Source organism: Theropithecus gelada, chromosome 6 (assembly GCF_003255815.1).
Source record: "Theropithecus gelada isolate Dixy chromosome 6, Tgel_1.0, whole genome shotgun sequence".
Taxonomy (NCBI): domain Eukaryota; kingdom Metazoa; phylum Chordata; class Mammalia; order Primates; family Cercopithecidae; genus Theropithecus; species Theropithecus gelada.
The window spans coordinates 109,715,726-109,740,416 of NC_037673.1; the positions used below are offsets into that span (position 1 = coordinate 109,715,726).

General features: G+C 37.9%; 1 protein-coding gene across 1 annotated transcript in view; it reads right to left on the bottom strand.

Moving 5' to 3' along the window:
- The window catches only part of MCC (MCC, WNT signaling pathway regulator), a 466,526-nt gene that overhangs the window by 441,151 nt on the left and 684 nt on the right, over positions 1–24,691 (bottom strand). The window lies entirely within an intron of this gene.

Below are 24,691 nucleotides of genomic sequence, written 5' to 3' on the forward strand. Positions count from 1 at the left end.
GATCATGCCACTGCACTCCAGCCTGAGTGACAGAGTGGGGCCCTGTTTCTTAAAAAAACTGTTTTAGTTTTTTAAAAAAGAAATAATTAGAATAGATTTTAAGGATGAACACCTTGCACCAGTAAAAGAAAAAAAAAATACTCACAGGTGTTTACAACAACAACTGTGGAAGCTACATATTATAGTAGAGTTGCTCTACTCCAAAAGGACTATTCACTGAGGAAGGCATGCAAGAAGTTAAAGGTTTTTCCATCCCATGCCATCGAGCACCCAGGAAAAGCAGGAGTGACGATTTACTAAATAGAGGACACACTAGGTTAAAAATTATTACATATGAATATGTCTTTAGGACACTGTGAATGTAAGTCTGACTGGTAAAGTAAAAGGGTTTAACCTGCATGCCTGAGAACTTTAGCCTGTTAATGCCCACAAAACACATTAGAAACTGAGGGGAAAAGTGAGATTTTAAAAAATGGTATTTTCTTGCTTTACTTTTCAAAGTCAGGCCAAAATACTTTAAAACTAGTTGCAGACCACTGGCAGAGCTAGGCCTCTGGCCTTCTGGAACCATCCATGTAGGGATGTGACTCTGGCTGACCCAGGCATTCACTCACTTTCTACTTTTGTTTCTGAGCCTTGCCTCCTTTTAAAACACCTCATGCACAACTCTGATCTCTAATTTGTCCACAGACTTGGATTTTCCAGGCTGTTTGTTTCATAGTTCCCAGGGCAGCACGCAACAGAAACACTGGGAAATAGCACCTCAGGCTGCAATATTTTCCTGAAGCCTCCAGAAAGTGGATTTCATTCCAGCTGAAACAACACCTTCAACACATTTAGAAATGTCATTACAGTATTGTATAGCTATCAGCCTAGAATCTGTGAATTTAGTCAATCTTGAGTCCAGATGGCATGCACAAAGGACAGAGGGCAGTTATATCAGATTCCAACAATATGAGAAAAACCCCAACAGCAATTTGTTCTCCAGTAACTCCAGAAAAAGCCTAGAAACCCCTCAAAAAATATACTTTTTATGTTCATGAAAATAAACTGCTTATGCAAATTTAAAGAAATGTACTAGTAAGCCAATTATGCAAAAAGGCAACATTTTTGGTTAATTTTAAGAAGTAAAAGGACTTCATTGATTCTTTCCACAAATATTTACTTAGTTACAATGTGCCAGGTTACTGTGCTAGGCCTGAGGATTCAATGGTGAACAAAGAGGGACACAGTCTCTGCTCTCATGGAGCTCAAGGTTGGGTGGGCCAAAAAGATGTTAACCAACAATTCCCACAAATGAACGTATCATTACAAATGGAGATAAGTACTTGAACACAAGAAAGATGAGAGGGCCAGGGAAGGCTTAAAAAGTGTCCCTTGAGCTGAGTTCACAGGTTGAGAATAGCTGGATGTGTCCAGTGCACAGGAGCTAGATAGGGAATGTGAGCAGAACACACTGGAGAAACTGAAATTCAGAAAAGAGTGGTTGATGCACAGAGAGCCTGGAGGAGAGTGAGCAAGATGAGGTAGGAGAGGAAGCCTTTTGGCCCTGCATGGTTAAGAATTATGACTCACTTAAAGGGTTGTAAGCAGGGGCAAGGAGAGCAGATTGGCACTTCAAAAGATCTCTCTAGCTACAGTGTGGAGGACTGGATTGGAGGGAGGCCAAAGGAGAGATGGGAAGGCCAGTTAGGAATATCTGAAGTGCTCCAAGTGAGAGAATTAGGGTAATCATAAGGGAGATGGAAAGAAGTAGACAGATTTGAGAGAGATTTAAAAGGTAAAATAATAGGACTTGGTGATGAAATCAACATGGGAGTTCATGGAAAAGGAGAGCTCAAGAATGTTGCCAAGTTTGTTCTGGCTTCCGTAAGTGGGTGTACATGGTCACATTCACTGAGAGAGCAAGCCTGGAAGATTACCTTTTTGTGGGGAGAATCCTGAACCCAATGTTGGACTTGTGGAGTTTAAAATGCCTTCGGAATACCTGGCAGGAGATGATTTATAGGCAGTTGGCTCAATTAGTTATGCAAGTCTGAGATGCAGAAAAGAGGACCGAGCTGGACATTTACTAAGGGAGTAACTGGCATATACAAAGAGAACTGAAGTTGAAATGTAAATAAGGGATGAAACATAAATGCCCAGAGACAATGTCTGAGGTTAAAAGAGAAGTGAGCAAAAATTGATGCCTTAAAATATTCTAACACTCAATAGCTAGGTAGAGGAGGATAAGCCTGCAAAGGAGACAGAAAGGAATGAGCCAGAGAGGTGGGAGAACAGCAAGAAGACTGTAGGGTCTTGGCAGCTAGGAAAAGGGATGCGTCCAGAGGCAGGCAATGGGCAACACAGTCGATGGCTGAAAGGTGATACAAGCAAGGGGAAAACACCCTTTTTATTTACTGACAAGGTCACTAGTGACCTTAGCATTGATTCAATGAAGTGACAATAGGGCACCATGAGAGTGACAAATGCCAGAACTGAGTGGGTTGAGGAGTTTATGAGAAGTAAGAAAACAGAGACAGTAAGTATAGACAATCAAATAGCATCAAGTAGGAAATTCAATTAGACTAAAAGCCAAAGTCCTCACAATAATCTGCAAGGCCATAAAATCTGCTCCCTCACTACTTCACTTTCTACTACTCTTCTTTTCTCACTCCAGCCACACTGGCCGGCTTATTCTTTGAATGCATCAGCTTCCACCTCATGGCTTTTGCCTTTGCTTTTCCTTTAATCAGGAACTTTCTTCCTCCACAGAAATAAATGGCTGCTCCCTAGCCCTCAGATCTTTGCCCCCGAAATTATTTTCTCATCAAGGCCTCACCTAACTACTTCATTTAATATTAAAATTAGCCTCTCATCCCTGAACTCCCTTCACTATTCCCTTCCCTGCCTTTATTTGGTATTTCTTACTATCTAACATATCATGCTTTGTTTTGTGTTTATTTATCTCACCTCCTGTCCCATGTAAGTTTCTTAAGGGCAGAACACTTGGGCTATTTTGTTCACTCCTATATTCTCAATGCTTAGAAAAGTAGTACATAGTAAGCACTCAACAAATGTATGTTGAATAAAATATTTGAATAAATTAAATAACTTTAATATATACTATCAAATAGCAACCAGAAAAAAAAGGCAAATAAAGCTCCACTCACGACAGCAACAAAATGTAGGGGGAAAAACAGAGAAACAAAATAAATGAAAAATAAAGCATAAGTTGATTATATTAGGAAAACCACTGACTGACATAAGAAAGAATAAATATAGAGACATATAATCCCTCTTAGCAAAAAATTGGCTTGCAGAAATATCAATTCTCTTTACATCAATTTAGAAATGTATCCTATTTCCAATTAAAATTCAATGGAATCTTAAAGACCTTTTGGGAGGAAAAATATGCCTGAAAATAGCCAAGATGGTTTTTTTTGTGGGGCGGAGGGAGACAATGAGGAAGGGAGGCCACATAAAATATTAAACCATATTATAAAGCAACAATATTGAGCTAAGAACAGATATATCAAGAAAAAAAAAAGAGTAAGATCCATAATGAGATGCAAATGTATGTTCTTCAAAGTTGTACATACATTACATTATGTATTTTCAAGTCAGCAGAGATTCATCACATGGAATTAGGAAAAATGGTTAAACATTTGGGGGAAAATTATGTTTTCTATCATGTGCTAAAAATTCATATACACAAAAATTCCTGAGGCATTAGATATTTAACTCCAAAATAAACCCATAAAATAGCTATAAGAAAATAATGTCAATATTTATCTACTGAGTTCAGTAGAGAGAGTTTTAACATATCCAAAAGGAAAAATGAAGAAAAAGATTGACAGTGACAGATTTGGCTGCATAAGCATTTAAAGCTTATATTTTGCAAAAGGTATCACAAAATTTAAAAGAAGACAAACATTTTAGGAAAATATTTGCAACCTGACAAAAGATTAGTATCTCTAATATACAAAGACCTCTTAGAAATCAAAAAGAAAAATACAAATTCCTAACAGAAAAAAGTGAGCAAAAAGAAAATTCACAAATTAGAAATATAGTCAATAAGTAAATGAAAAAGATGTCCAAACTCACTAGGATTCAAAGAAATGTAAAGTTAAATAATGTTATACCATATTGAGATGTTAGATGATGGAGGTTTAGAAAGGTTATAATAGTTAATGTTACTGAATACACAAGAAAATGGGCACTCTTATAGACTGCTGATGGTAAACTCTGAAAAGCAATTAGGAATCCATTAACCCAGAATTTTTTTTTTTTTTTTTTTAGATGGAGTCTCGCTCTGTTGCCCAGGCTGGCGTGCAGTGGCCCGATCTCGGCTCACTGCAACCTCTGCCTCTCACGTTCAAGCAATTCCCCTGCCTCGGCGTCCCGGGTAGCTGGGACTATAGGCACCTGCCACCACGCCTGGCTAATTTTTTTATTTTTTTTAGTAGAGACAGGGTTTCACCATATTGGCCAGACTGGTCTCCAACTTCTGACCTTGTGATCCACCCGCCTCGACTCCCAAAGTGCTAGGATTACAGGCATAAGTCACCGTGCCCAGCCCAACCCAGATATTAAGAGAGGATGTGTTCGTTTGCTAGGGCCACCATAACAAAGTACCATAGACTGAGTGGCTTAAACAATACACATTTATTTTCTCTTGATTCTGAAGGTTACAATTCCAAGATCAAGGTGTCGGCAGGGTTGGTTTCATTGTGAGGCCTCTCTCTCCTTGGTGACAGATGGCTGTCTTCTCCATTTGTTTTCCCATGGTCTTCCCTCTGTGCATGTCTGTGTTCTAATCTGTATGTGTCTGTGCCTGATCTACATGTTTCTGTGGCTCTTTGGTCTGTGGAAGGGAGTCAGAGCAGCAGGGAACAGTGTGAGCCATAGCTAGAGTCAACCTGGCTGGAAGCAAAGAAAGAGGCTGAGATCTAGGAGGGTACGTGAAGTTGAGTGGCCATTCTGAGCACGATACATACTTCTTGCAACAAACTTAACCCTAACTAGAATAATATTCACCAATAAAGCCTACTTGATTATTTATTCTCCTTTTCCTGAACCTTCCTAAGCAGTTTGCATTTTTATTTGTTTATGCATGTGTATACTTATTGCCTAAGACAAAATACTCCTTAAGGTCAGAAGTTATAATATATTCATCTTTGTATTCCTCCGTGCCTACAGTGTACATTGAATGAATATTTAACAACAAAAATTAATATTCTTAAATTCGTTCTGCTCTGACAGTTATCAGATTCTATAACTATGGAAGATTTAGGAGGTAATCTGTAAAGTAACTATTGATTGTGAATAGCAAATTATTCCTTTTAGAGAAGCTATAATTTATATTAACAAAATAAGGGGCTTTAACTAATTTACAAGATCAGAATGCAATATTTTTTGTGATATCCTCATTCCATATTATTTCATAGATGGTAATTCTGGAAGCATGTAAGCATATGGTTAAAGACAGATTAACATGGTGCAGAGTTTTCCTCTATTTTAGGAATGAGAAAAATCAAAATACTATTTGGGAGTGTGGAGTACCGTATTTTGTCTTAAGGTAATATTAATGTATTGGTTCATTCATTCAATGTTGATTTAGCATCTAATCAACGCATGATGTCAGGTGGTGTGAGAGATACAAAGACATTGTTGCATTCATGAAGCTTAGTCTAGCAGGTGAAAGAAGCAGAATAGAAATTACCATAATACAAGTTAGTATTGGGTAAGTTCTTTATTTTTATTCTATTATTACTTCTAAATTTCAGTTTACTGTGACCACCTAGTAACTAACCATCGATGGATAGCCTATGAAAAGTAGACCACAAAATATTAATTTAAGAATCTCTTTCTAACTTTTATATACCTTGGAGTAGTCAAAATAAAACTGGCTGGGTGCAGTGGCTCACACCTGTAATCCCAGCACTTTGGGAGGACAAGACAGGAGGATCACGTGAGTACGGGAGTTTGAGACCAGCCCGGGCAACACAGTGAGACCCCATCTCCAGAAAAAATTTTAAATTAGCTGGGTATGGGGGTGCATGCCTCTAGTCCCAGCTACTTGGAAGCCTGATGCAGAAGGGTTACTTGAGCCCAGGAGTGTGAGGCTGCAGTGGGCTATAATCACACTACTATGCTCTAGCCTGGATGACAAAGCAAGACCCTGTCTCAAAAAAACAAAACAAAACAAAACAAAACTGTGTGGGCAACTGTCCATCAACTTTTCAATAACAACTATAACACAAAATTATAAGTAGTTTTTAGGTTTACTCCATCTCATAACCTTCACTTAAGAATTGACAAAAAATCCTAACCAAGAGTTCAATGCTTTTGAAAATACTATTACTGCATGGAATTGAAGGAATTGGATAATAATGACTACTACTAAAGAGAAACTATGGATTTATCAGGGTTAGTTCATGAACAACCAGACAGTTGCCCAATAGAGACTAACTTAAACAGCATGCCTTTCCGTAAGAATATGCTACCACTAAAATCCTGAGCTGGTACCTACAATCCATAAAAATCAAAGTATTTCAGTCCTGAAAAAGCTAATCGAAAAAATCCCAGAAGAAGAAAATGATACTGATTAGAAAGTGATGTAAGACTTATCTAAAGTTACATGACCAGTTAGTAGCAGGGGCACTAAATTTTGGTCACATTGATCTTTTAGATTAGGTAAAATGCACCTAATATGTATTTTCAAAATATAAATTCCTCAGTTAAATTGGACAAAAAGTTGATAAACCTTTTTCTAAAAATTATGAAGCATTTGAAATGTTTCTATTAAGTGTTGAGCACTGAGGTTACAAAGGCAAAAGACAAGAAAGCATGGTCTCTGCCTTGAGTATGGGAAGAAAGGAAATGAAAACTATGAGAATATCCAGTGTGAGCAGTGCTGGTGTAGGAGTATGTGCAAGGTGCTAGGGCATCAGGAAAGTGTCCACAGAGGAGGAGCTATATGGAAACAGCCTAGAAAAAATGAGAGGGTGCTCATCAGACAGGTAAGGGGGAGAGAGAGGCACTTACGGGAAGCTGCACGTGCACAGCACCGATGCTTGGAGCAGCCTGGCACGCTGCAGTGAGACAGGAATGCAGCAAGAGATAATGCTGGAGGGGGAGTGGAGTCACCGTGCCAGACGGGCAGGGCCTTAAATTAAACGCCCCTAGAAGGAGTCTGAACTTACCTGTAAGGAACAGGCAACTGTTGAAGGATTTTAGGAAGCGCTGCCTGCTCAGTTCTGTGTTATAGAAAAATGACTTCAGTGTCAGTGCCGAGAGTCCTGGAGAGGACAAGCCTGCAGATTAGAGCACTAGGATAATAATCCTGGTTAGAGATGAAGTAGCTTAGGAAACCAAAAAGGGAGACAGGGATAAGCCGCACTGATTTCATCCTTTGCCTATAATAAATATAAAACTGCCAACACATTTTCAGAAGAGGAAATACCTCCCCAACAATTTTCTCAGAGACTTTCATCCCATTTATTACTGTGAAGTAAAGTCAGCTTAAGACTACATCACATAAGATTGAACAAATAAAGCCCTTTCCTGAAAGCATTAACCTCTAATGTAGAATATTTTGTTAAGCTTCTCATTTCTCAGAAAGAAGTTCTGAAATTTTATTATAAATAAAAATTCTGATATTTAAAGGAAATGCAGCCACATCGTTATGAAAATGCTTCCCTCCACCCCATCTATTTTCTCACTTCATTTATACTACAAATTTGGGCATGTGGATGTTTTAAATAATAGACAACAGGTGTACTAAACAATGTCACTTGCCATAATATTGAATAGATGCCCAATTAACACCAACATTAAGTCTAAATGCTCTTTCAAGTATCTTCTATATCATTGATGTGAATGTTTTAAATAATTAAACACAAAGCTCATCTATAGAGAATTTTCCAAGCAACAGTTTCACAAGTAAATATTCAACTGAGAGTTATATCAGACAAACATTTAATGCTTACTAGTTACACTTAATGCTTATTAGTCACCGTATTTAAAAGCATTATTAAAAAATAATGGTCTCCAGTAAAGGCTAACATGGGATAATTCAAAAATCTGCATTATTGTAATTTTGTATTTAATTGTACTTTTTATTCTCTATATGCTTTAAAAGACAAATGCATTAAATTGTACACTGAAAAAAAAAATAAATATATATATTTTGGCAAATTAAAAAAAAAAAGAAAATGCAAATAAAATTTCCTACTGTAAAGTTCTTCCAAAAAAAAATGCTTATTAGTCAATCTAGAAACTTGTTCAATTTACTTTTTCACTTTGTTAGGTGACAGGGATCCAAATATTTGAAAAAGTAATAGGTCCAGAGTCCTTCTACCTACCCATCTTTTTTTCTCCCATCAGTTAGAGTCATCGATAATCAATGGCATAAATTTAGTAATGACTCATTTACATATTTAAACCGGCATTTTGAAACGACAATGAGAAGCTGACAATTAACTGTTCTCTAAGGAAATGCCCTTTCTCTCCATACGGTTTCCACTCTGAGACTAAGAATTAAAGAGATTTTTCAATTTATGGAACAACAGAGAGTCTCTCCAGCTGAGACTCCCATGTCATTTCATTTAGAATGCAAATCCCAACATTTTAAATGTCATTCCTACTGATGCTAAGAAGGCAGTTATAAAATGAAAAATCACCCTCACCATAGAGCTTTGGTAAATTAAAAAGTAAAGAACTTTAAGACTTTAAGGGAAAATAAGTTTTCTCGTGTTAGCTAGGCCGCATGTATGGTGGGAAATACCCTCAAGAAGCTATGTTACCTTAGCTCCTCACCTTAAAATGAAAATACTAATTCCTGTTGCAAAGATTACATAAGATAATGTATGGTCTGATTGTAAACTATAAAGGTTTGTGTAAACATATGCCATTATTACTTTAGACTTCCACTGATATTTGACTCAAAATAAAAAGACTGTAAAATGACCTCGTGGGCCAGAGGAAAAATCAAAAGTACCCTGAAAAACATAGTTACTAAAAATGCATGTGAACGAATTAGTTTACAGATTCAACACAATCCTTATAAAACTCTCAGCCGTGCTTTTTGAAGATTGAAAACTAATCCTAAAATTCATATGAATACTCAAGGGACCAACCACAGACTAAGTATCTTGAAAAAGAAGAACAAAGTTGGACAATTCATACTTCCCGATTTCAAAACTTAGAACACAGCAACAGTAATCAAGACAGTATGGTACTAGTATAAGGATAGGCGCACAGAGCAATGGAAAGGACTTGAGAGTTCAGAAATATATTCTTACATTTATGGTCTATTGATTTTTGACAAGGTTATCAAGAAAATGGGAAAAAGATTAGTACTTTCAACAAATGGCTGTTGACAACTGAATATCCACATTCAAAGGGATCCTTTCTTTACACCATACACAAAAATTAACTCAAGTGGATCATAGACTTAAATATAAGAGCTAAAACTATAAAACTCTTAGAAGAAAACATTTAAATTCTTTCTGACCTTTAGTTAGACAAAGCCTTTTTAGCGACAGTATCAAAACACAAGCAATAAAAGGCCACAGAATGTACAATGTCCATAGCAGGCAAGTCTAGAGAGGCAGTAGACTACTGGTTGCCTAGGGCTGGAGTGGTTGGGGGAAATAGGGATGACCGCTAATGGGTTTCATTTTGAGGTGATGAAACTATTCTAAAATGGGTTGCAATGATTGTTACTCTGAATATATGAGACCATTGAATTGTATGCTTTAAATGGGTTAATTGTGTAGTATGTCAATTATATCTCAATAAAGCTAGTTAAATATAACTTAAAGAAATGTATGTGAAAAGCCACGTCGAGTAGTGGTCATGACCTTCATTTGTTAAACATGAGTTTGAATTCAGGTCCTACTGACTGTGGAATCTTGAGCAAATAACAATAATTCTGAGCCTGTTTTTCTTATCTTTAAATTCTGTAATAAAAATTCCTTTCTCAAAGGAATGAGTATTAAATGAGATCATGCAGACTAAGTGCTTACTTGGCACAGCCTAGCATACAGTGAGCACTCAATAATATTAGCTATTAAAAGAAGAGACATATGGGCCTAGACTGTAGGTACTTGCTAAAAACAAAACAAAACAAAAACCAATAAGTTGGTTGAGGCATTTCTGTAAATGTTATTTGTTAAATTATATATAAACTTAATAATAAACAGGGTGCTTCCAAATAGGCAGGCTCACTTTGAAACACTCAGTAAAAAGAGAAAGAAGGTCATAATCATAGGTCCTAACAGAAACACGGAGGCTAGATTTACCTTTTCACCTAAAACAGCTAGAAAACCAGACAAAATACATGAAATAATGATTTTCAGACATTATATAACAGCATAAGAATACATTCCATGAGTAAAGGGCAACAAGCAAGGTGGACCTACACTTATATCATCTTGCTGCCTGGAGGCAGTCTATCGGCTGCAGAACAGGAGGGAAAATTCAGACTGCACCCAGTGGTCTCACTGAGTTGAGGGGAGAGAGAACAAAATTCAGGGAAGGCAAGGCAGATTAAATTTGTGGTGCAAAGGGAAGAGGAAGGAATGCTTTAGATAAAAGGAGCTCCACAGATGTGAAGAGTAGGCTAATTTAAATTAGCCCTAGTCTAAAGACTCCTCTGGTCATGCCAAACAAAGTTTAAAGGCAAGCTTCCAAAAGAGCCAAACTCAACTGCAAGCCACAACAAAGTATAGAAATACAACACAAAAACCAGCATCCAACAAGTTAATACATCTGGTATCCAATTAAATGTAACTAGGCTTGCAAAGAAGCAGAAAACAGTTCCATAACCATGAGAAAAATCAATCATTGAACCCAGAAATGATAGAGATGATGGAATTGGCAGATAAGAATTTAAAATTATAAATATGCTCCATATGTTCAAATGGAACTTCTCAAGGTGAAAAATACAATATGAATACAATATGAAAAATGCAGTATCACTCCACTTTTTGGTGATGACACTAAGACAGAGGCAGGGTCTGGTGCCAACTCACACAGTAGCAGAGCCTAGAGGGAACTCAACTTTCCTGGCTCTGATCCAGGGCTTTCCACTATGCTGCAGAGAAATAACATGATCTGACAGACACTTTAGTTGGTTACCGGCTGCTGTATGCCTGGGCCTTAGGTGGAATGTTGAGGGAGCAATGGTAGAAGTAGGAGTCTGTTATAATAGACTTGGTGATAAACAAGTGATGGTTTGGACCTCAGTGGTAGAAAGGAAGATGGTAAGAAACAGTTGAATATTAGGTATATTTTAAAGAGTTGGTAGGGTTGCTGATGGGTTGGATGTAGCACTTGAAAAGAGGAGAATGCAAGACTTCAAGTTTTTAACTCGAACCTCTAGCAAGGGAGTAGCCATTTACTGTAATGGAGAAAACTGAGGGAGGAGCAGCTTGGGGAGAGGAGTCAGGAATTCGGTTCTGTACATGGTAAGCTTGGGATGCCATCAGACATGGAAGTCAAGTGTGCAGTTACTGCATATAGCTGTCTGAAATTCAAGGGAGAGATTGAAGTTAGAGATATGGAAAGAGTAAAGATGGTGGACAAATGACTAAAGTTTGGAAGCTCTGGGCTTTAAGGGTCTTTAGATAAGAGGAATCTGTGATCCGATAATGTGGCATCATGTTCCTCAGGCAAAGGAGTCTCTTGCCAGTCTCACAGAGAGTCCTTATCATTATGGCTTCTCACACTATTTGTCAGGATTATCCACTCTCTTTCCCTGTGTTTCTGCAGTATCTGTCTCGCATGGCTACTGTGAGTATTACGTAAGCTATATGAATATCTGGTAAGCACTCCATATGTGTTAGCTGTATCTTATCTCAAACAGATAATCCTGTTTCTCAAAAGTAATATGGTTTCACTTGTATGTGAATGCTCATAATGCCTTTATTTACAATAGCCTAAACCTAGATACAACCTAAATGTCCATCAACTAATGAATGGATAAACAAATTGTGGTACCTTCATACAATGAAATGTTAGTAATAAAAAGGAACTACTGATATACATAAAAGTATGCATGAATTTCACAAGCATGACATTGCTCAAAAAAAGTCAGATGCAAAAATAATACATGCTGTATGACTTCATTTATGTGAAATACTAAAAGACAAATCTAATCTGTAGTGACAGAAAGCAGATCAGTGGTTGCAGGGGAGTGGGTTTGGGGTAGCAATAGACTAGGAAGGGGCACAGGAAACTTGTGTTATGAAAATCAATTGAATTATGAAATTCAATTGTGGTGGTGGTTATAGGGGTATATACATTTGCCAAAACTCATTGAAATATATACGTTAAATGGGTTCCTTTTATAGCATGTCAGTAAATCAGAGAATATTGCATATCAGTTAGTGCTTCTCAAAAGTAATATGGTTTCACTTGTATGTGAATGTTCATAATGCCGATGTGTCCTCTTCAAAATTCTCTCCCATGTTACTTTACAATCCTAAGTAGGGATCTATTTTTTATCTTGAGCTACCTCAAGGGGAGTTCTGTAGGGTGTTTTTTTAACCTAATTAAAAAATGAAATAGGATCATATTTTTCTTTGACTTATCTTGGTAGGCTGATTGCTTTATGGCTGGTCTTAGGATTTTAATGGTTTCTCTTTTTTCTTCTTTATTGTTCCACTTAGGTTCAGATTATACTTTTCTTAGTGACACTATGGCTTCATTGTAGCTTTGAGGCTTTCAGTGCTATTCAGTTTCTTTGATGCTTGGCTTTGGTTATGCTGCCGTTTCAATCTCACAAAGGCTCTCTTTTAAAAATTGTGTTCCAGAGTTACTGCTTCCAAGAAGAAAAAATATATTGCAGGTTTTATACTTATGTCACAAGAATCTACTTTGCCATGAGACAAGGAATGTAGAGGTCATAGTCTTTCTGTTCTATTTACCTTTGGTTCAAGTGACTCTTTCAACCCTTTAAAAGTCAGATGACTTTTCTCTCTTGCCTCCCCAAGTTCAATTTCTGCTAACACTGAATAAGGGTGAATAGTAGATTATGTTTAAGATGTATATAAATTTGTAGTTCTTTAGTTAAGCAAACTACCATATTCTCCATTAAATCTGAAAACCTTTTGTTGTTTATAGTTGTTGTTGCTGCTGTTGTTTAAGGAGGACTGAGCAAAGTGCCTGCAAGCAATGTTAGGTCATACATTTCACTGATAACTTCAGTTTTGACTAATTCTCTAATAACACAGTATATGGAGCAACAAAGGTGTTTATTCTAGCATTACAGAAAATACCATATTTCAAAACTTCTAAGATGCACAGTTTAACATTGTGAAATCTGAATGTTTCTTAAAATTTATTGGCCTTGTGCCAACACAGTTACCATTGCCTGTTCTGTGTGAATCAGATTGTTATTCCTTGTAAAATGGACTAGATAACCGCAAACCTCAGGGCTTCCTCAAGAATACAAGTCGTGGTTATTGTCTGAGAAACTTCCATCAACATCTTCCAGTAAGATCAGGAGTTTCAACATCAATACTTGCAGAAAGTGTGTAGGCATCTTAGAAGAAAATACTATAGAAAATAGTATGCTGCATCCCTAAATATTTTAATGTCACAGAGGTTGATGTGAAACACAACATCAATATCTAAATCAAAAAGTGATTTGGAAGACTTGGATTTTATTATTTTTATTTATTTTATTTTATTTCAGACAGGGTCTTGCTCTGTTGCCCAGGCTGAATGCAGTGGGTATTCACAACTCACTGCAGCCTTGACCTCCCAGGCTCATGTGATGCTCCCACCTCAGCCTCCTGAGTAGCCAGGACTACAGGTGCAGGCCACCATGCCTGGCTAATCTTTGTAATTTCTTTGTAAAGACATGGTTTCCCCATGTTGCTCAGGCTCGTCTTGAACTCCTAGGTTCAAGAGATCCACCTGCCTCAGCCTCCCAAAGTGCTGGGATTGCAGGCATGAGCCACTGCAGCTGGCCAAGACTTGAATTTTAAATGTGAAAAAGTTTTAGAATTATTTTAAACAATTTGATTAGCCTATTTCCCTTTTTATATATGTACCAGCCATTGCAAAAACATGTCAAAATGTAAAGTCCATTGATGCTAGGAAGAAACTGCATCAACTAATGAGTAAAATAACCAGCTAATATCGTAATGACAGGATCAAGTTCACACATAAGAATATTAACCTTAATGTAAATGGACTAAATGGCCCAATTAAAAGACACAGACTGGCAAATTGGATAAAGAGTCAAGACCCATCGTTTGCTGTATTCAGGAGACCCATCTCACATGCAGAGACACACATAGGCTCAAAATAAAGGGATGGAGGAAGATCTACCAAGAAAATTGAAAACAAAAAAAAGCAAGGGTTGCAATCCTAGTCTCTGATAAAACAGACTTTAAGCCATCAAAGATCAAAAGACACAAAGAAGGCCATTACATAATGGTAAAGGGATCAATTCATCAGGAAGAGCTAACTATCCTAAATGTATATGCACCCAATACAGGAGCACCCAGATTCATAAAGCAAGTCCTTAGAAACTTACAAAGAGAATTAGATTCCCATAAATAATAATGGGAGACTTTAACACCCCACTGTCAACATTAGACAGACCAACAAGACAGAAAGTTAACAAGGATATCCAGGAATTCAACTCAACTCTGCACCAAGCGGACCTAATAGACATCTACAGAACTCTCCACCCCAAATCAACAGAATATACATTCTTCTCAGCACCACATCGCACTTATTCCAAAATTGACCACATAATTGGAAGTAAAGCACTCCTCAGCAAATGGAAAAGAACAGAAATTATAACAAACTGTCTCTCAGACCACAGTGCAATCAAACTAGAACTCAGGACTAAGAAACTCAATCAAAACTGCTCAACTACATGGAAACTGAACAACCTGCTCCTGAATGACTGCTGGGTTCATAATGAAATGAAGGCAGAAATAAAGATGTTTTTTGAAACCGATGAGAACAAAGATACAACATACCAGAATCTCTGGGACACATTGAAAGCAGTATGTAGAGGGAAATTTATAGCACTAAATGCCCACAAGAGAAAGCAGGAAAGATCTAAAGTTGACACCCTAACATCACAATTAAAAGAACTAGAGAAGCAAGAGCAAATACATTCAAAAGCTAGCAGAAGGCAAGAAATAACTAAGATCAGGGCAGAACTGAAGGAGATAGAGACACAAAAAACCCTTCAAAAAATCAATGAATCCAGGAGCTGGTTTTTGGAAAAGATCAACAAAATTGATAGACCGCTAGCAAGAATAATTAAGAAGAAAAGAGAGAAGAATCAAATAGGCACAATAAAAAATGATAAAGGGGATATCACCACCGACCCCACAGAAATACAAATTACCATCAGATAATACTATAAACACCTCCACGTAAATAAACTAGAAAACCTAGAAGAAATGGATAATTTCCTGAACACTTACACTCTCCCAAGACTAAACCAGGAAGAAGTTGAATCCCTGAATAGACCAATAGCAGGCTCTGAAATTGAGGCAATAATTAATAGCCTACCAACCAAAAAAAGTGCAGGACCAGATGGATTCATAGCCAAATTCTACCAGAAGTACAAGGAGGAGTTGGTACCATTCCTTCCGAAACTATTCCAATCAATAGAAAAAGAGCGAATCCTCCCTAACTCATTTTACGAGGCCAACATCATCCTGATACCAAAGCCTGACAGAGATACAAAAAAAAAAAAAGAATTTTAGACCAATATCCCTGATGAACATCGATGCAAGAATCCTCAATAAAATACTGGCAAACAGAATCCAGCAGCACATCAAAAAGCTCATCCACCAATATCAAGTGGGCTTTATCCCTGTGTTGCAAGGCTGGTTCAACATACGCAAATCAATAAACGTAATCCAGTATATAAACAGAACCAAAGACAAAAACTACATGATTATCTCAATAGATACAGAAAAGGCCTTTGACAAAACTCAACATCCTTTCATGCTAAAAACTCTCAATAAATTCAGTATTGATGGAACATATCTCAAAATAATAAAGAGCTATTTATGACAAACCCACAGTCAATATCATACTGAATGGGCAAAAACTGGAAAAATTCCCTTTGAAAACTGGCACAAGACAGGGATGCCCTCTCTCACCACTCTATTCAACATAGTGTTGGAAGTTCTGGCTAGGGCAATCAAGCAAGAGAAAGAAATCAAGGATATTCATTTAGGAAAAGAAGAAGTCAAATTGTCCCTGTTTGCAGATGACATGATTGTATATTTAGAAAACCCATTGTGTCAGCCCAAAATCTCCTTAAGCTGATAAGCAACTTCAGCAAAGTCTCAGGATACAAAATCAATGTGCAAAAATCACAAGCGTTCTTATACACCAGTAACAGACAAACAAAGAGCCAAATTATGAATGAACTTCCATTCACAATTGCTTCAAAGAGAATAAAATACCTAGGAATCCAGCTTATAAGGGATGTAAAGGACCTCTTCAAGGAGAACTACAAACCACTGCTCAGTTAAATAAAAGAGGACACAAACAAATAGAAGAACATACCATGCTCATGGATAGGAAGAATCAAGATTGTGAAAATGGCCATACTGCCCAAGGTAATGCATAGATTCAATGCCATCCCCATCAAGCTACCAATGACTTTCTTCACAGAATTGGAAAAAACTGCTTTAAAGTTCACATGGAACCAAAAAAGATCCCGCATTGCCAAGGCAATCCTAAGCCAAAAGAACAAAGCTGGAGTCATCACGCTACCTGACTTCAAACTATACTACAAGGCTACAATAACCAAAACAGCATGGTACTGGTACCAAAACAGAGATATAGACCAATGGAACAGAACAGAGCCCTCAGAAATAATACCACACATCTACAGCCATCTGATCTTTGACAAATCTGACAAAAACAAGAAATGGGGAAAGGATTTCCTATTTAATAAATGGTGCTGGGAAAATTGGCTAGCCATAAGTAGAAAGCTGAAACTGGACCCTTTCCTTACTCCTTATACGAAAATTAATTCAAGATGGATTAGAGTCTTAAATGTTAGACCCAAAACCATAAAAACCCTAGAAGAAAACCTAGGTAATACCATTCAGGACATAGGCATTGGCAAAGACTTCATGTCTAAAACACCAAAAGCAAGGGCAACAAAAGCCAAAAGTGACAAATGGGATCTAATTATACTAAAGAGCTTCTGCACAGCAAAAGAAACTACCAACAGAGTGAACAGGCAACCTACAGAGTGGGAGAAAATTTTTGCAATCTACTCATCTGACAAAGGGCTAATATCCAGAACCTACAAAGAACTCAAACAAATTTACAAGAAAAAAACAAACAATCCCATCAAAAAGTGGGCAAAGGATATGAACAGACATTTCTCAAAAGAAGACATTTATGCAGCCAACAGACACATGAAAAAAAGCTCATCATCACTCACCATCAGAGAAATGCAATTCAAAACCACAATGAGATACCATCTCACACCAGTTAGAATGGCAATCATTTAAAAATCAGGAAATAACAGGTGCTGGAGACGATGTGGAGAAATAGGAACACTTTTACACTGTTGGTGGGACTGTAAACTAGTTCCACACTGGTGGAAAACAGCGTGGCGATTCCTCAAGGATCTTGAACTAGAAATACCATTTGACCCAGCCATCCCATTACTGGGAATATACCCAAAGGATTATAAGTCATGCTTCTCTAAAGACACATGCACACGTGTGTTTATTGCGGCACTATTCACAATAGCAAAGACTTGGAATCAACCCAAATGTCCATCAGTGACAGACTGGATTAAGAAAATGTGGCACATATACATTATACTTTGCAGCCATAAAAAAGGATGAGTTCGTGTCCTTTGTAGGGACATGGATGCAGCTGGAAACCATCATTCTCAGCAAACTATCGCCAGAACAGAAAACCAAATACCACATGTTCTCACTCATAGGTGGGAATTGAACAATGAGACCACTTGGACACAGGAAGGGGTACATCACACACTGGGTCCTGTTGTGGGGAGGGGGTAGGGGGTAGGGGCATAATTAGGAGATATACCTAATGTAAATGACAAGTTAATGGGTGCAGCACACCAACATGGCACAAGTATACATATGTAACAAACCTGCACGTTGTGCACATGTACCCTAGAACTTAAAGTATAAAAAAAAAAAAAAGAAAAGAAATGAGGGCAATAATAAATAAATAAATAATAAATCTTTTTTAACAGCTTTGTTGAGTTATATAATTCACATACCATAATGTTCACAAATTGTTTTTTACTATATTCACAGAGCTGTAAAACTATTACCAAAATCAATTTTAGAACACTTTTATCATTTCAAAACAAGAAATCCTATACTCTTTAGCTCTCATTCATCTATTCTTCCCATTACCCACAAACCTGGGTAACCACTAATCCACTTTCTATCTCTATAAAACTGTTTACTCTAGACATTTCACATAAATGAAATAATATAACATGTAGCCTTTTGTGACTGGCTTATTTCACTTAGCATTAATGTTTTCAAGGTTCATCCTTGTTGTAGCATGTATTAATACCTCATTCCTTTTGATGGCTGAAAAATATTCCATTATATGGATACATCACATCTTGTTTATTCATTCATCAGATGATGAACATTTGGGTACATCTTTTGACTATTATAAATATTATAAATAATATTGTTATGAACATTCATTTATGTTTTTGGGTGAACATTTATTTTCAGTTCTCCTAGCTGTATATCTAGGAGTAGTATTGCTGGGGTTATACGCCAATTCTATGTCTATGTTTTAGAGGAATTGCTAGAGTGTTTTCCAGAGTAGCTGCATCATTTCACATTGCTATCAGCAATATATAAGGGTTCTGATTTATTTACATCCTTGTCAACACTTATTATTTTCTGACTTTTTGATTATAGTCTTCCTAGTGGGTGTAAAGTAGAATCCCATGGTAGTTTTGATTTGCATTTCCCTAGTGGTTAATGATGTTGAGCATCTATCTTTTCATGTGCATATTGGCTATGTGTGTGTCTTCCTTGGAGAAATGTCTATTCAGATCCTTTGTCCATTTTTAAATTGAGTTATTTGTCTTTTTATTATTAAGTGTTCTTTATAAATTCTAAATACTAGTCCTTTATCAGATGTACAATTTGTAAATATTTTCTCCCATTCTGCAGCTTTCACTCTTTTGATAGTGTTTTTTGAAGCATAAACTTAAAAAATTTGCAGAAGCCCAATTTATCAATTTTTTCTTTTGTAGCTTGTGCTTTTGGTGTCACATGTAAGAATCCATTGTCAAACTGAAGTTCACAAAGATTTAGCTCTATTTTTTCTTCTAAGAGTTTAATAGTTTTAGTTCTTATATTTAAGTTTTTGATACATTTTGAGGTGATTTTTGTAGACAGTGTGAGGAAAGTGTCCAATTTCATTCTTTTATATGACTATCCAGTTGTCCCAGTATCATTTCTCAAAAGATGATTTTTCCCCCATTTTACCCTTGACCTTGGCATTCTTAATCTTGGTGCTTTTGTTGAAAATCAATTGACATGAATATGTAGGTTTATCCCTGGACTTTCAACAATATTCCATTGACCGATTTGTCTATCATTATGCTAGTACCATACTATCTTAATTACTGTCACTTTGGAGCAAGTTTTGAATCTTCCAACTTTGTTCTTTTTCAAGATTGTTTTGACTCTTCTGGGTCCTTTGAGTTTCCTCATGAATTTTTAGATCAGTTCATCAATTTCTGCAAAAAAACAGCAGCTGGTATTCTGAGAAGGATTGCATTGATTCTTAAATCAGTTTGGGAAGTATTGCCATCTTAACAATCTTAAGTTTTCCCATCCATGAACATGTGATTTTTTCCATTTATCCAATCATTTTTAATGTACCCATAGAGGAATGGCATGATGCAAATATATCACTGGGAAAATAGAAATAATATCCCTTGGTTATGGGATTAGAGATAATTTTGATTTTATTTTTGTATATTTCCATGTTTTTCCAAATTTTCAACAACAAGAGTATCTTTTACATAACCCAAAAGAAGTTATTTTTAAAGAAAAAATATCTTTAATAAAATATACACATATCCTCAAAGACCTGAAGACAGAAATACCATTCAACCCAGCAGTCCCATTTCTATATATATACTCAAAGGAACATAAATCGTTGTATTATAAAGACGCAGGTGTATGTTCACTGCAGCACTGTTCACAATAGTAAAGACATGGACTCAACCTAAATGCCCATCGATTATAGACAAGACAAAGAAAGTGCGGTACATATACACCATGTAATACTACACAGTCATAAAAAAGAACTAGATCACGTCCTTTGCAGGGACATGGATGGGGCTGGAGCCCATTACCCTTAGCAAATTAACACAGGAACAGAAAACCAAAGATCACATGATTTCACATATAAGGGGGAGCTAAATGGTGAGAACACATGGACGCATAGAGTGGAACAACATGCACTGGGGCCTATCAGAGGGTGGAAATTGGGAGGAGGGGGAGGATCAGGAAAAATAACTAATGGGTACTAGGCTTGGTACACATAACTAGTGGGCACTAGGCTTAGTACCCGTAACTAATGGGTACTAGGCATGGGTGATGAAATAATCTGTACAACAAACCCCCACGACACAAGTTTACCTATGTAACAAACCTGCACATGTACCCCTGAATTTAAAATAAAAGTTAAAAATATACATATTTAAAATATTACATAGACATGAAAAATAGAAAACGCTTGAAACATTTTCCAATATACATGAACATACCACTGTTTATTATTGGTCACATTTTCATCAGAATTTGCTGATTGTGTGCTATATGGTAGATACTGTGCTAAGTATTGAGTATACTGTTTTTAAGAAAACAGGTATGATTTCTGCCCTCGGGAAGCCTACATTTAGTGAGAGAATGACAATAAACAGGCAAAGTAGCAAACAGAAAAGGAATTATAAGTTGTAAAGGGCACTTTGAAAGAAAGCAATCAGTACTATGATGGACAATAATGGCAGGATAAAGCAAACCTATTTTGATATAGTGGTCAGGGAAGCTCTCTCTAAGGCATCAACGTTTGAGCTGAGACTTGGGAACCCAAAAATGTTAAGGGCTGGCTTTCAATATTTGTCAAAGATATGTTCAATATAAGCAGTTTCTTATATTGAACGGTAAAAACAAAAAGCTTTAAAATTCCAAGGGGAAAATAATTTCAACAAATAGAGTAACCTCCACCACCTTCTATAATATGATATACAGGGTCCAAAAAATCCAGTACCATAAAATATGTGAAAAGTCATTGTAAGGTTAATGAAATGCACTGAAAGTGTTTACAGTGGTCTCACTGTGCTGCCCAAATCCAGCAGGGTCCCAGCCACAGTTTGGAGCCACTTGATCATAGCTTTCTGCTCCACCTTAACTATTGATGGGGATGATTCTGGGTCCCTTTTACAGGCTAAAGTTCCTTGGCAGAAGCAGCAATTCCAAGAATCTAGGTAGTTGATGCCTTTTTTGTCAGCCTGATGGGAAGACTGGGCCAAGAGAATACCGAAAGCACAAAGTATCACCCCTTACCTCCCTGACATTTCCCCTCATGGCCCAGTTTCTCTTCCACTTATCCTTCCCCCAAACTTAAGATTTCTAGCCTACTCCTGTTTAGAATGAGGGTTAGGCAGAGGACCAGAGCAAATACAGTTGAATGTGGATTATTAGGGGAGGGGGGCTTATCATAGGTATTAACTGCTACCTGCCCACCCAATATCTATTTCCTGCTCTTAGTAACAGAACCCAGATTTTGTTTAGGAGGTAATGTGCCTAGTTGAATTATATGCTTCCTCAGACTCTACTGAAGTAGACATGGTTAAGTGATGTAGTTTGACCAATAAGATGTCAATTAAGGGATTTGGGAAAGTTCTGCTTTAATGATATAGGAACCACTTATTTCCACGTTCTTTTACATCTTCTTCCCTAGAATTTGGGGATGAGGAGGGAGACAGGGCAATCATCTTTGGACTATGAGATAACCATGAAGATGAATGCTTTATGTGAAAAACGGTGTTGGAGAAAGGTAGAACATAGCTGGGGACTGACACCACTGCAGAGCTGCTGCCCCAACCTAGATAGCCTACCTCCAGATTTCTACGAGGTGACAAAGCCAACCCTTATTTGACTGTAGTTAGGTTACTGTGATGACATATAGTCATCTGAAATCCTAACAGGTACAGCTATCTACCATGAACATAAATTTATCGTCTTTGGATGAATCCAAAGTTTTTAAGGTTTTAATGTAAAAAGTCCAACTCTCATGTCTGATAAAACAGGAAATGCACAACCCTCCAAACCGTATCACCCACTACAGAGTGGTAAGTATAGGTCATTAAATGAAAGCAGCACAGAAAAGTGGCTTCAGAGAGGGAGTCATTTCATGCCCCTTACCTTCATTAGCCCCATTCCCCAAGTCATACCACATAAACACAAATTCCAGGTAAAACTGTGCTTACTACGTAAACACACTTCCAGACAAGTTCCTTATTGCTCTACATTGCCATCCCTAAACTTCTCCTACGTGGCAATTCTGCCACAGCATAATTCCCAGGGCACCTCCACCCACAGTTAAAGTTATGATTTAGGGTTCATTGCTACACATACCTTGAAATTTTTAAGCAGACACATTAAAGTAATGCGGCTCAAGGAATGTTAACAACTTTTTCCACTTTTGCCCCAGCCAGTTTCTACTCCAGTCCAAAACGGCTTCTTTATCACCACTCGCTTTACTCAGATTACACTTACAGAATTCATCATCCTCCAGGGTAGAATCACCAAAAATAATGTGAGCATTTATACAGAAAGTGTAGTTCAGATAAAACAATATATTAATAGGCCAAATTAGAAAAGAATAGCACGCTGCTAGTTTTCTATATGCATTCTTGCCCGTGTGAAATTAAACTTTTTTGCATCCATGCCGGGAGCGGTGGCTCAGGCCTGTAATCTCATTACTTCGGGAGGCCAAGGCAGGCAGATCACTTGAGGTCATAAGTTCGAGACCAGCCTGGCCAAATGGTGAAGCCCCTTCTCTACTAAAAATACAAAAAGTAGCCAGGAATGGTGGTGGACACCTGTAATCCCAGCTACTTGGGAGGCTGAGGCAGGAGAATCTCTTGAACCAGGAGGCGGAGGTTGCAGTGAGCCAAGAGCACTTCACTGCACTCCAGCCTGGGTGATAAAGCGAGATTCTGTCTTAAAAAAAAAAAAAAGCAGCCAAAGTTGAATGGAGTTTGCTTTTATTATTGCCAATGAGATAATAACCTTTCAAGTAGGAAAACAACAAAAAGGAAAACTATGTAATGAAATTTTTTTTAAATCCCAGAACCAAAATAAGTAAAGATTTCCAGATAGAAATTTGCGTGGAGTCAATCAGAGTTACATATTATTTTCATTTCCGAACAGAATTACTCCATCAAGTTTTCTGATATCTCTCTAATGTTTCTCAGTAAAACATTAGGAAAGTAATAAAAATTCACCTAAGAATGATCAAAATTGCATTGAGTCCCAAATAATTTTTTTTTTTGTAATTGCAAATTCTTACATGTTAAATTACCTGTTTCGGAGAGCTTTCTAAATTTTAAGGGAAAAATTCCGTACTCTTTCTTTTTAAGGTAGGCAGGGACAATCAGGAAGCAGCCCGGATTTTCTGAAACAATCTTTAGCATCACAAAGACAAAGACTAAAGAAACATGTAATGCACAACTTAGGCTGCTCCTTCATCCGAGGCAATTCAAATCTCCACGGATACCAAGTCTTCAGTGTCCGGTGTCAACCTTTCAATAGAAGCATACCAGAAACTGTTGCGATTGCCTTCTTCACCACGAGAGTCTAAACAACACAAATCTGGGCAGAAGTAATTATCTGGCCAAGCCGGGAGGCACGAAGCTTAAATACCGCCCCTGTAGGAGGTGTGGGGGATCCGAAGCAAACACCCCAAAGTTTGTTTGTGGGTGGAGGCGCGGAGGCGCCCGGAGCCACCCCCGAGGCTCACCTGGTCAGCGCACAGAGCCGGGTAGGAGTTGGGTCTAGCCAGAGTTTGCTCCTGAGCGCTTCGTTCCCCTCAGGCTAGTGCGTTTAAATCAGTACTGGGTGGCAAACGACGCCCATTCTTTGGGCTCTGAAGTTTGGAATTCATGGGTTCTGCGGCATAAGAAAGTTCTTCGCAGGTTATTTCCATGTTCGAGGCTGTCGCTTAGCGTATCTCCTCCCGTGCGGCCCCAGGCTATCCACCGAGCCGCCTACGAGATCGCTGCCCTGTGCCGCAGCATCTTGATGCCCAGGACCCCGAGGCTGTGGGGCAGCCCCTCCTACTTGGGATAAGCGGCCAGAACTCCTTTCCCCACTGGGAAGAACACTCCCAGCCCCGGAAGAGTGCGCATCCTAAGGAGATATCTCCTAACGCCTAGACAAAGACAGCGCTGGGAAAAGTTAGACCAACTGGCACCCCCGCAAGGCGAACAGAGCAGCCCCCTGGCCTTGGTGGCCGAGCCGGCTACGCGCTCTCGGAGTCGCGGCCAACTTTTCCCGCGAGCTTCTGAGCAACTTGCCGCAAGTTGGGGCGAAGGGGCAGATCAGGGGTCAAGGGCGCGCGGACAGGCTGATCTCGCCCCAGTCGTTTTCCTCGTACCTCC